Source organism: Symphalangus syndactylus, chromosome 20, assembly GCF_028878055.3.
Source record: "Symphalangus syndactylus isolate Jambi chromosome 20, NHGRI_mSymSyn1-v2.1_pri, whole genome shotgun sequence".
Lineage (NCBI taxonomy): Eukaryota > Metazoa > Chordata > Mammalia > Primates > Hylobatidae > Symphalangus > Symphalangus syndactylus.
Window position 1 is genome coordinate 24,289,615 of NC_072442.2, and position 13,221 is coordinate 24,302,835.

General features: G+C 50.4%; 1 long non-coding RNA gene and 1 other non-coding gene across 2 annotated transcripts; one reads left to right on the forward strand and one right to left on the reverse strand.

Moving 5' to 3' along the window:
* Nucleotides 1-893: 893 nt before the first annotated feature.
* Nucleotides 894-1,019, reverse strand: LOC129470859 (U6atac minor spliceosomal RNA). Its single transcript, XR_008653379.2, has one exon. It is a non-coding gene; the product is annotated as a U6atac minor spliceosomal RNA (small nuclear RNA).
* A 7,244-nt stretch (nt 1,020-8,263) lies between these two features.
* Nucleotides 8,264-12,800, forward strand: LOC134735211 (uncharacterized). The gene is made up of 3 exons (XR_010118048.1): nt 8,264-8,483; nt 9,205-9,294; nt 12,652-12,800. It is a non-coding gene; the product is annotated as an uncharacterized lncRNA (long non-coding RNA).
* The last annotated feature ends 421 nt before the right edge of the window (nt 12,801-13,221 follow it).

Below are 13,221 nucleotides of genomic sequence, written 5' to 3' on the forward strand. Positions count from 1 at the left end.
TGCTTGGGTTCCAACTGCGGCTCACCAGCTGCATGGCTTTGGCCCAGTGACTTCTCTGTGCCCCAGTTTCTTCTCTTGTGGGATGAGGGTTATGATACCGACCTTGTAAGTGTGTGGCGAAGCTTACGAAAGATGTATGTCAGGGTGTCTGGCACAAACCAGTAGATCTCTGACTGGTAGTCTTTGTCGCCTGGCTCTTTTTTTTTTAATAAAAATTTTCAAATTGTTATTTTATTTCTTTTTCTTTTCTTTTTTTTCTTTTTTTTTTTTTTTTTTCTGAGACAGAGTCTCTATTGCCCAGGTTGGAGTGCAGTGGCGCTATCTCAGCTCACTGCAGTTTCCACCTCCCAGGTTCAAGCGATTCTCCTGCCTCGGCCTCCCGAGTAGCTGTGATTACAGGCGCCCGCCACCACAGCCGGCTAATTTTTGTATTTTTAGTAGAGATGGGGTTTCGCCATGTTGGCCAGGCTGGTCTCGAACTCCTGACCTCAAATGATCTGCCCGCCTCAGCCTCCCAAAGTGCTGCAATTACAGGTGTGAGCCACTGCGCTCTGCCTGTTTATTTTTCTTTTTTTTTCTTTTGTCTTTCTTTCTTTTTTTTTTTTGAGACAGATTCTCACTCTGTCATCCAGGTGGAGTGCAGTGGTATGGTTTCTGCTCACTGAAACCTCTGCCTTTTGGGTTCAAGTGATTCTCCTGCCTCAGTGGGATTATAGGCGTGCACCACCATGCCCAGCTAATTTTTTGTATTTTTAGTAGAGATGGGGTTTTACCATGTTGCCAGGCTGGTCTTGATCTCTTGGCCTCAAGTGATCCCCCAACCTTGGCCTCCCAAAGTATTGTGACTATAGGCGTGAAATACCACGCCCTGCTCTAAATTATTATTTTAAATAATAAAATGATGTTTAGATGCCATGATGCAGGTGGCAGTACCTTAACCATATGCGTGTCGTCAGGCCCAAGGGCCTCTTCCATCCTTGTCAAGGGGAGTGCTAACCTTCTCTCCTTTCATACAATCCAGCTTTCTTATTTTGAATCTGCGTGTATATACATGTTGGTTGAGACCGGTGCAGAGTGATTGAGACTCGGGCTTGTGGGTCTGGTAGGTTCAAGGACTAACTCCATCGCTTGGGAGCATGTGGCCTTGGGCAAGTTAGTTAATCCTCTGGGAACAGGGGCATCGTAATCAATAGATGGGGATACTGTCTGGGATTCCCATCCCCTATCTGGGTCTCAATCCTCTCAGTTTCTGTGGTCTAACAACTCTGTGCCAGGGACCAGGCAGAGGCTGGGGTATCCGTTAGTAAGATGGGCACGGTCCCTCGCTGCCTGCTCTGATTTTTGCCTCAGCTCTGAGAGCAGATTAATGGTATTGTAAGTCCTCATTGTATGGTTGAAGTCGAGACTCAGAGGGGAAGAGACCCTCCCAGAATCTCCCAGCTTGCCTCGGTACCACAGGAGCAGGACGCCCGGGCTTCCGGGTGCAGCCTCCCAGGTTGAAAGCCAGTAAGCTGGGGCTGTAGAACAGGTGGTGGCTGGGCCTGGATTCGCTGGCACCGAGTCCTTAAAGGAACCCTGGGTAGCAGACGTGGCTGCCTTGTACATCTGCTCAGCAGTGCATCACTCCTAAAGGCCCAAAGACTCGTCTGGTCCTGACACTGAGCACGTTTCAGAAAAGGTCCCAGGGAAGACATTTGAATTGCCACAGCTGTTCAAGGCTTGCTCCTTCACTCATGCCGTGGACAAACTAAACATCCTCTAGTGGGACCAGTCAAGCAGGGGACAAAATGGAATGGGGGTGCAGGGGAGGAGAAAATAATTTGATATTCCAAAAAATGCTGCAGAGTAATCATTTTGGGGGTGAAAATCAGAATTTCTTGAGACTTAGACTTTTTTATGGCTGTGGTGTTTTTCTTTAGAATTTCAGACTGGAGGTAGGGATAGACCATAATCTTTTCAGCACCCAAGAGCCTTCAGCAGGCCTCACTGGCTCTGGGCAGGGGGCAGGGCTTACAGGACCCAGAGCAGGTGACATCTTACCCACTGTGGGTACTTCCTCCCTCCTCCCTGTGGCACGGTCTGAGGAATTTTGAAATCACCCCATAGACAGACCCCTTGCATTTGCTGCCCAGGAGAACTGGGCAGGGAGGTGCCATGTGGAAAGTCCCACTGCCTGATTTTCCTCTGAGCTTGTCACTGCAGCCTGAGAGCCCCCTTCTCTGTCAAGTGGGTGACTGGACTGAATGAATACACCAGACCCCCCTTGGCGTTCTTCTAAGATCCTAAAGAGGAGGAGCCCAGGAAGGCACGGGGTGGAGCTTGGGGCTGTGGTTTGGAGGATGGGAGGGCTGGGGGAGGGATTCAGAGATTGCAGCTGGGAAATTTGGATCGGCCTATGAAGACTTTGTGGTTCATTCTCATGAAACTTGCTTCCTCTTACTGGATTTCTGCCCTGGGGGATGTGGGGTTCGAGTGAAAACACTGGCTTTTCCTTCTTGGTGACTGAGGCTTAAATTCTGGTCTCCCAAGCAAACATTTAAGAAATAACCCTCTTTTCCCTCCTTGTCCATTGTAAAACAAACCCTCTTTTTCACCCATGTCTCCTACCCTCCTGAAAAGAATTCGGTTGTATTGCTGCTTACTAGCTGGTAGCACCTGGCTCTCCAGCAGGCTGGTTGAAAACAGAAAATGCTTCTCTGCTTAAGACAGGGAAAGGGCGTGGGCTTTGGCATCAGAAACCTGGCTTTCCTGCAGACGAGCTGTGTCCGGCCAGGGGTGTCTTCCCAAGACTCAGTTTCCCTGTCTGTGATAATACGTGCCCACTTCTCAGGGCATTATAAGGACTGAACAAGAACGTCTGTGTGAAACACCAGGCGTGTGGTCAGGAGTGGTGCATGGTAGTTCTTCCCCGGTGACACCATATTCATCCCAGGGCTCATGGGACAATGAGGTCAAAGAAGGACTACCTGAGGCTGGTGTGCCTGCTTGCTGGCTTAGTATCTGGGGAGAAAACACTGGAAGAAAAGCAAATCCTTGCTGGTGGGGTGTGGGGGTGAGTTTGTGTGGGTCCTGCCTCTTCAGTGAGACATGCCTACCACTTGGGAGGGGCGTAGGGTGGAGGTGGGGGGCCAGGAGTCACAGCTTTTTCCGGGGGTTGGGTTCATGCGACCACCACTTAAGCCTATCTGAGGGGAGAGGTTAGTGGGAGAGTCAGGGTGAGTTTCTGCTGAATTCCTTCTTGTCAAGCTTGCTTTTGTAGGCTTAAGAACATGAGAAGGGTGGGGAGGGGGCCATATCTTAAAAAAGAGAAAGGCTGGGTTCAGTGGCTCTCGACTATAATCCCAACACATTAGGGGGCTGAAGTGGGAGGATCAGTTGAGGCCAGGAGTTCAGACCAGCCTGGCCAACATAACGAAATCTCATCTCTACAAAAATAAAAAATAAATTAGCTGGGTGTGGTGGTTTACACCTGTAGTTTCAGCTACTTTGGAGGCAGGGGTGAGACAGGATTGCTTGAGCCAGGAGTTTGAGGCTGCAGTGAGCTATGGTCACACCACTGCACTCCAGCCTGGGCAACATAGTGAGACCCTGCCTCTGAAAAAGTAAAAGGAAAAATTAGTCAGGCATGGTGGTGTGGGCCTGTAGTCCCAGCTACTCAGGAGGCTGAGGTGGGAGGATTGCTTGAGCCCACGAGTTCAAGGTTACAATAAGCTGTGATTGACTGGGTCACTGCACTCCAGCCTGGGCAATAGAGGAAGACCGTGTGTCTCTTGAAAAGTGTCTTTGCTTTTGGAACTTCGAGGGTGATTAAACAGATACTTAAGTACAAGCAAAATGTTAGTCTTCAACTTTCCCAGCCAGACCACTGTGTATCTGGGAAAAGTCAACTAGACCGCTTGCTCCAGCTGGTTGGTCTGGTTGGTGTGGAGGGTGAACCCTCCTCTGGCCCGAGGCACACACCCTCTCTCCTCCTTCTGTGTCTGGTGATGGCAAGCGTTTATCTTTGCTCAGGTCTGTGTGCACGCTAACCTTGGCCAAATCTCTGAATGTTCAAACATCTGCCAAAATATCACATTTTTGACAATGGGCCTTCTCTATAGAGATGAAGTTACGGGGGCAGTACTGGGATGCTGGAAAACCACTTAAACTAAACCGCAGGAAGGGGCAGGGTCCAGGATCCTGACTTTGAGTGTAAGGGGTGGGGAAGGAGCAGGGGGCAGCTCCTTACCATAGAGAGAGGCCTGAGGACCAGCTCCCTGCTTCCAGAGCCGGAGGGGGAGGGGGCTGCTGCCAACCTATCTTGGCATTCTCCCTTTCGTCCTTGGGGTAGATTTCGTTGTAATTAGACAAGTTGTGACAAATAGCCCATTGGTCTTTGGGCTGGAGAATTGTGCCGAGTCCTGCCTGGAAACCCAGCCTTGTTCACTTGGGAGCCATAATTAGGCAAGAGAACAGTTCATGAGCTCTTTGATTCAATAAAGACCCTTTTATGATGTTCGTTTTTCCCAGAAAAATAATACCACTTTGCTCCATGTATTGCATTTAGATGTGTAATCATATTAGAGCTAAGCAGCCCAGGGGACTGAAGTTGCGTAGCTGGGGTTGTAGGGGCAGAAAGGTGCAATCCCTTTCCTCCCCGTAAGGGTCACGGCTGACGCTTCTGTAACAAAGACAGGTTAACAGGAGAAAAGTTTGACAGATTTATTTAATCAGTGTTTTACACGACATGAGAGCCTTCAGAAATAAGACCCAGAGACCCAGGGAAAACTATTTTTATGCTTAGATTGGAGGAAGAATGGACAGCCATCTAGGAATGTGATTGGACAGACAAAAAGGGTATGACCTAATGTAATAGACAGAGGGGGCCACCCAGTAAGGCCTGTCTATTCAGATGCTTTTTGGACTCACTGTGCAGCGTGTCTGTGGCGTATGGGGCAGGACCCCTTTGGGATGAGGGTTGAGAAGGGAGAGAGTGACCTTTCTAGATATTATGTCTTGCTTTGGGGGAGAGGAGTTCTACTTCCTATGACCCACCTTGGGGAAGAGGAATTCTGGTTTCTGTGCCTGGCTGCTGGGGAGAAAGAGGGGCAAGAGACAGAAGGGTGGAAGAAGGTCAGAGAGAACTTGCTTTCTCCTTTAGTTCAAAGTGCTCAGTGTACCAAAGTGCCAGGCTTTGGGGTATCGTGTTCTCAGCTCCATGGAGTAAAGCCTGTTACCCGGTCTTCAGAGAAAAAGTGTCCTCAGAAAAAAAGAAAATGACAAGGAACACTTCTAAAGATTTTCTCTCTTGTCGTTTAAAGAACATTTTCTCCCTTCAGAGTGAGAATTGACCCAGGGGGAAAAACCAGAAAGTGAAATTAACTTGACTGGCCAGTGGCAGCGGCAGCCCCTGGTGCCCTCTGCAGTCCTGTGTCGGCCCAGGCCATGCGTGCCCAGCATGGTCGATATTTGTCAGACAGGTAGCACGTGTCCAGCCAAGGGCCAGAGAAAATGCCCCCAGAGGATGCTTGCATCCCCTCCACAAGGAGTTGTGGTCAGCCCACTGGGGTCTCCACCGGGGCGGCAGGGCTGCAGATGCTGGTGTTTGCAGGTGGCAGTTCTTGGCCTCCTCCTCATTGCCTCCCTGTGAGGGGCAGCCAGCCCTGACTACATATAGCCCTGGAGCTTGCGGGCAGCTTTCAGCTCATTGGGAAGGTGTGCCGGGCCTGCAACGTTGACCAGACAGTTCTTCCAGGCATGAGAGGGATGCCCTGCCCAGGTCGCTGTCACAGGCACACCCCCTCCCGCCATCCACCCTCTTGCCTTCTTACCCTAAGACCATGTTGTCAGGCAGGCCAAAAGCATTTCCCAATCATGGAGTCAGATCCGTCTCAGAAATCTGCCCCGTGCCCAGGAGAGGTTGAAATTGCCAATGGAATCAAGAACCTCTTTCCCAATTTGGGGTTTAGAAATCTCTGGCAATGAGGAAATTTCTGGTAGTCATTTGTAAGAGTTACTCTATTAAGAAATAGAGATAGAGGGTATGGCATTTCAGAATGCTAAAATTGTGTTGCATTAAAAAGGGGGAAAATCCATTTACTTCCCAAACATCTGGTGGGAGTTATCACCAAAATATATTTTCAGGTATCCTCTAATGCAGAAAAACTGTGTATTTTATAGGACATGGTTTATCCGTTTGTAGATAATGTGTATTAAAATACTTCTACAGTGTCACTACTATCTTAAGGTGACTCTTTTTGACCTTCATAATGTAGGCTTTTTAAAAATACATAGAGATGGGGGTCTCACTATGTTGCCCAGGCTGGTCTCGAACTCCTGGGCTCAAGCAATCCTTCCACCTGAGCCTCCCAAAGTGCTAGGATTACCGGTGTGAGCCACCATGTGTGGCCTACTTAGGGTTTTTGGAAGATACTTTACACTTTTTGGAAGAAGTGCTATTTCTTCTGGATACTTTACACTTTTTGGAAGAAGTGCTATTAAGTTATATATATGTATATATTTCTCCCCCCCCAAGGAGTATAATTAGAACATCTGAAACCAGATTATCCAATTAGTACATTTTTCTAATTAGCTGTTAGGAATTTGTGATGAGATAAATTATTTTAGATTTCCAAGTGGAACTTTGGCCACAGGGAGGCTCTAAGGAAGTACACAGGGGAGAAAAATAATGGGTTTTTAAAGTTTCGACTCCACCCACTCACCTGCTCCCCCAAAAACCTAATGTGCCTGCCCATGAGGCAGCAACAGTGACCAGAAAACAGTTTCTTTTCCTTGTTCTGAGTAAATGGAGTTGGAAGAATTATTCATTTATATTGGCTTTTGTTTGTTCCTGGTAATGAAGCAGGCAGACAGTGGTTGGCATTAAATACTATTTTTTCTACATTTTCATCAGTCATATTAGTAGCTGTTCTTTGGCAGAAAAAAAAATCTGGTGATCTGAATTAATTCAGAACATATTTACTGTGAGCCTTGTATGTGCTTTCTATGTGCCAGGTGGCAATGAAGACCGTCTGTCGGGGGGATCGGGAGGATGTCCCGTCAAGACCCAGGGGATGAAGTCAGGACCCAGCTTTTGCATTTTGTAACTGGTTGATACAGGCCCACCATCCTTTGTCCAAAATTCTGGATACACAAGAAAACTATGGATACTGAAAGTTGTTTTTGCCACTAATTGAGTGGGAAGACCTGACCCAAACTGACAGACTATTGGAGTCCATATTTATCCTGGGGAGTGTGAATATTCATGGGTTTCCCTGCAGAGATATTAATGTTTGATTATGGGTGCTGCCTTGCTGGGGTGTTACATAATATGGGGCATAGGCACCACATTCCCTTTCTAAAACCTGAAAAGTTCTGGAACACATATGGCCTGAAGGTTTGTAGTAAGAGACCCTGCCCTGGAGTAGCGTCCACTTAAGACCACAGCAGCTGTGCGCTCAGAGTCCCTGCTCTGCCAGGGCCTGTTTCCGCTTCAGCTACAGGAGGAGCCTGAAGGCAGAATGAGAGTCCAGCTGACCAGTGGGTGCGGTGCCCAAACAGCTGCACTGCCACCAGAGCAGGTGACTTGGCTGTCCCCATGACCCTCAGAGGCCATCCCTCACCAGCTGCCAAGCAAAGATTGTTCAGAAGCAGATTCTGTTCTGCTGTCACTGTGAATACATCAATGAATGAGTACATCTATGTTCTAATAAAACTTTATGAGGGCCGGGTGTGGTGGCTCACACCTGTAATTCCAGCACTTTGGGAGGCCGAGATGGGCGGATCACTGAAGGTCCAGAGTTTGAGACCAGCCTGGCCAACGTGGTGAAACCCTGTCTTTATTAAAAATACAAAAAGTAGCTGGACATGATGGCAGGTGCCTGTAATCTCAGCTATTCCGGAGGCTGAGGCAGGAGAATCACTTGAACCCAGTGGGTGGAGGTTGCAGTGAGCTGAGATTGTGCCACTGCACTCCAGCCCGGGTGACGGAGTGAGACTCTGTCTCAAAAAAAAAAAAAAAAAAAAAACCCCAAAAAACCTTTATGAAAACAGATGGTGGGCTAGGATGGCCCTTTGGCCAGTTTGCTGATGCCTTGTCAAAACGATAAACGCATCCTTAAACATACTGTTTTCTTCCACAGACTTTAGCCCTGCCGTCTGCCTGCCTGGTCTGCTTGTCTTGTTCCCCACCCCCGGCCAAGTGGAGTTGCCTTAAAGAGATAAAGGTTGTGGTTCTAATGTCAGTACCCACGCCTTGCTTGGCTCCTCCAGATGGTCTGGGAACATAGATGGAAAGCAGGCGCTGCCCTCACCGGCCTGGCCTCGGTGGCAGGAGTGTGTTTTTGTATGGACAGCTGCAGTTGGGCCCAGGTCCAGCCTTGCTGAGGGCTACTCACTCGGGCCTCCACCCACTGATGAATTTTGGGGGCAGAGCCAAGCCCCAAGATATGTTGACTGGCAGCCTGGGGCCAGGCAGGGCTGCTGTTGGGGGAGCCCAGTCCCAGGTGGGTTTGTGAGGTGTATGGGGAGTGAGGGGCTGAGAATGAGTGTTTCAGAGCTGATGTGTTCTTAGCAAAAGAATTTCTGGCAGAGAGAGGTTGATTATCGTAAACCCAGCAGCTCTGATGGATGAGTTTCAGGTCTCCTGGCATGTTCATCCCAGCCCCAGAATGTCCAGCAAGGGCGGGGCCAGCCTTCGAGGCCAAGACCACTTCTCACTGCATCAGAAGTTTAAATCCAGCCGAGCCCTCTGACTCGCACCTCTGTAGTGGGCTGGCCTGGGGAAGACTGGCTGGGGTGGACAGAAGGAGGGTGGGACCCTCAGAGCCCACTCCTCTAGTCTGTGTGCTGGAATCACCCCTGTCCTCCCCAACCTCCAACCCCCTCAAGCTCCACCAAGGATGTTTGGCCTCCGACTCAAAGAAGGCCTGGCCTTTCCAGGCTGCAAGCCCAGATCCTCTCAGCCAGCCCCTGCAGCAGGCCCCAGCATCCCAGAATGGCAGCAGGTCCCTGTATGTGCTCAGCACCTTCTCTCTGTAGGCGGTTTCTCTCCCAAGACATTTGGGACTTCTGCCCTCTGCCTGGTCACCTTCTTTCCTAGCCAGGATAGGGCTGGTGGATGTTTTGTTTTGTTTTTTTTCCTAAAGCCAATTCCAAACAAGGGCTGATATTTAGTTGGCCTTTCTTTTTCTTCTCTCATGGTTTTGTGGGTTGCTGGCACTTTAGGGACTCTGTTCAGAGTGGAGCCTCCTTACTCTACAGCTCCCTGGTAAGCCCTGGTGGCCCATCAGTCCACAGAAGGGGGCACTCCCTCAGGTGAGTATGAATATTTACACTCCCCAGGATAAATACAGACTCGAAATAATAGTCTCAAGTCAGTTTGGGTCAGATTTTCCCACTCAGTGACAAAAAGAACTTTCAGTATCCAGAGTTTTGTTTGAGTTGAGAATTTTGAATAAAGGGTGATGGGTCTGCATCAACCACAGTTACAAAATGCAAAAGCTGGGTCGTGACTTCATCCCTTTGGTCTTGATGGGACATCACCCTGACTGGTCCCATTGCCATCTGGCACATGATGCACCTCAGTCGTCAGCGTATGCCCAGCCCAGGCCCATGCAGACTGAGCACTCAGGGAAGGTACATGGAACCGGACTGGGTGGCTGGTGTGTTTGGTGATAGGTTAGCCCTGCTGTCAAAGCCAAGCCCAGATGGGTCACCGTCACATACCCAGCACAGTGCGAGGAGCTCCTCCAGCCACTCTCAGGGGCAGCTCTCCTGACCCTGCCTCCTTGTTTTTGGACCAGGCTCTTTTGTTTCTGGGCCAAGCATCTGCCTGTAGCATTAGCATCTGCCTGTAGCATTAGGTGTGGGGACTTGCATTAGGTGTGGGAACTTGGGTTTTGCTTTGCTAGTGGAGAATATGACTGTGATCTGGGTTAGGGCAGAAAGCTCAGGTAGAGGACAGGTGCCAGAGCAGTGGTTCAAACTTGGGAGAATCACAGCAGGAGCCTATTAACAATGCAGATTCCAGGGCCCCTTGATAGACCTGGGAAGGGGGGTGCAATCAGCATTGTTAATAAGTGTGTGTGATTGTGAGGCAGGTGGCCCCAGGATTGTGCTCTGGTGGGGTGGACCAATAGGTAAAGCACAGTGTGATGAGCTTTGGGACGATGGAACGGGGAGAAGGAAGGGGCTGTAACCCAGGGAGAGGCTGGGGTCAAGGAAGGTCACCCAGAAGAGGTGAGCTGGGTCTTGAAGAACAAAGCAGGAATGGTAATAATAGCTAATCTTGATTGAACGCTTTGTACCAGGCACAGTTCTAAGCCTTTTCCATGAATGAACCCATTCAGTCCTCCAGACAACTCCGTGAAATAGGTAGTAACCCCAGACTCACACAGGAGCAGACCAAAGCACTTGGGGTTAAGTTGCTGGCCCGAGGCTAGTGAGTGGTGAGCTAGGTCTTGCCTGCTTATTGCACGGCACCACGTGGGGTAAGGTGTGCCAGGCAGTGGGAGCAGCTCAGCACAGTGATGCGGGTGTGCTGTTCAGTGGTTCAGATGACGCAGAACCTAGTGTGGGGGGACTGCTTCGGTTCTGCTTTGTTGGTGGAGAATATGTCTGTGACCTTGGTTAGGACAGAAAGCTCCGGGTGGATGACAGGTGCCAGAATGGCAGTTTGAGAGGGCTGAGGCCGGAGCTGGCAATCGGAATAGCAGGCACACTTCCTCACAGTCTGAACTGGGAGGAGCGTGGAGTGTGGGGGAGAAGGTGCGGTGTCAGTGCCCAGGGTGCTGCGAGGCACGGGTTGGCACCCTGACCCAGCCCCCTTCCCAGAGGGGAAGAATTCGCTATGGCACAGCCCCTGCCCTTGGGGTCTGAGGGGATCCACCTTTGTTAGGAGCCTGCTACACACTTTGCTTTCTTTCAATCCTTACATTGCCCTTCCAAGTGGGGCTTACTATTCCTATTTACAGATAAGAGAGCTGAGGCTGGGAAGCCAAGTAATTTGTACAGGGTCAGGTCATACAGCAAGTTAGCAGGTAGTGGTGCCAGCAGCTGGCTGTCTTTTGTGGGGATGTGTTTTCACCACAGCGGGGGCAACCTGTGTTCTGAGAGGCCAGGTTCCTGCGTGGACAGTGGGACCCCCAAAGAGCAGGTGCAGTGCTCGGCAGCTGTGCCGGGGCCTTGGGCAAAGTGGCCTGGCCTCAGGAGACACGTTTCCTGTTGCTGGGTGACATTCCACAGGTGGGAGGAACATGCAGGACCTCATTCCCTAGGGGACTTCCTGGTCTGGGCCCTGATGCCCTGATGCTGGGGTTGACCCTCTACTGCCTTGGAGGCTCACCTGGGCCTTGGGGCAGAAGGGATTGTCCCATTAAGGATAATCTTCTACAAGTCTCTGATTCTGGAAGCTCTTTTTTTATCCTCCCATACAAAAACCAAATCGGCCACCAGTCTCTTCCCTTGTTTTTGGCCACTGTCTCACCATCTCCTTCACCCAACCTTGGTTTCTTCCAGCTCGTGCTTCCCAGCAGAGCCTGTGAGCTTGTTGATTTGAACCCAAAAACTACCTAGGACATTCCAGAGGTCTTCACACTTGTCTTTGTTGTCCAGTGTAGGCCATTTTCATAGAAGGGTATTGGGAGGCCCTGCCTTCCCACTCAGACCAATGTGAAGCTGTTGCTCTTTTGCTAAGGATGGGGTAGGATATGGCCGAGAATTGGAGGGATGACCTGAGATCCATTCAGCAGCACCCCAGGGCGTGCTGTTTCCCACAGGTTGCAGCCTCTTCCAGCCCCTTTGCTTTCTGTGACAGCGCTGAAAGTCTCATTTCCTCTTTGGCTTTCCCTTTGAAATGGGAGAGAGGGTGGTGGGAGCTTAGCTCCTTCCAGGCCCATTTTACAGGCAGCATAACCAAGGCCGCGACTGCTGGAGAGAAGCGGAACTGGAGTTCCCTTGCCCATTCCTGTTGGAATCTCGTGTCTGTGTGCTGTTCTTTAAGACGGGCTGGAGAGAGTCGAGGCAGCTCTTCTCCTGGGTTTTCAGGCCTGGGTTGTTTCTTCCGGGCACTTCCTGGTGTTTTCTTCTCTTTGCCTGAATCAGGCCTGGCCTCAGGCCTGGTTGCAAGACGGTTGGAGGCTGGCTGTCTTGTGTTCATGTGTCACACTAGGCCTGAGGCCATCATTGTCTCTCTGAGATGGTGCACGCCCCTCCTGTGAACACAGGGGCTACAGGCTATATAGTTCTTGCCACGTTCCCGAGTTTTGGGGGCTGCTGTCTATATTGAGATTCCACCAGGATGCTGGTCTGCAGTTTCCTGCAGGCAGAAGGTGCTGGGTTCTGAGTTGGCTTTGGGTGGAACACAGGTCATTCCGGGGTATGCCTTGGGAGGGCAGCGAGGCTGGCCACAGCCGGGCCCAGCATTGGAGAGAATTGTGCCTCTCTGGAGACCCTGCAGCCTTCCCACCCACCGGGGAGCTTCCCATGGGCTGTGGGGAGGGGGTCAGTGTCAGGTGAACACCAGCTTCACCTCGGCTCATCTGGGCGTGGCAGACGACTGCTTCCTCACCTGGAGAGTGTTCAAGGACAGCAAGAAAAATGAGGGACTTTCAGGGGCAGCTGTGTTTTCTGACTCAGTCATAATGCCCCTAAAAATCCTTATTGTTCTTGCAGTGTGCATCGGGCAGCAGCCAGCAACCTGCCTCTCACCCACCTTGCCCTTCTGGGAGGCCCAGGACTTCCTGGGGTCAGATTGGAATTTACCTCCAAAATAAGAGAGAATGGGGATTTGCTGATTATTAAAACAATTTTGTTTGCATGCATTTTTAGCATCTTCTCTTCTGGTGGAGGATTGGAGTGGCTGAGGGTCAGGAGGGCTGGACATCAAGATATTCCTCTGCAGGTTGGAGCCAGGAGGGTGCAGGAACTCCCTGGTTTGTGTGCAGTGAAAGCCTAGAAGAGCCTAGCTGTATGTGCAGTGCCCAAGGAAGGTCATCTTCTGGGTCAGTGATGTTAGAAGCAACAATGTTGGGCTGGACAAGATGCCCCCCAACCTTTCCTGAGAAGTTGAGGCAGGAGTAGAAGAGGCATCTATCTGTGCAGGAACTTGCATCGTATTTTAAAATAGAAGGAAGCCTGGCCAACATAGCAGAACCCCATCTCTACTAAAAATACAAAGGTTAGCCGGGTGTGGTGGTGTGTGCCTGTAGTCCCAGCTACTCGGGAGGCTGAGGCACGAGAATT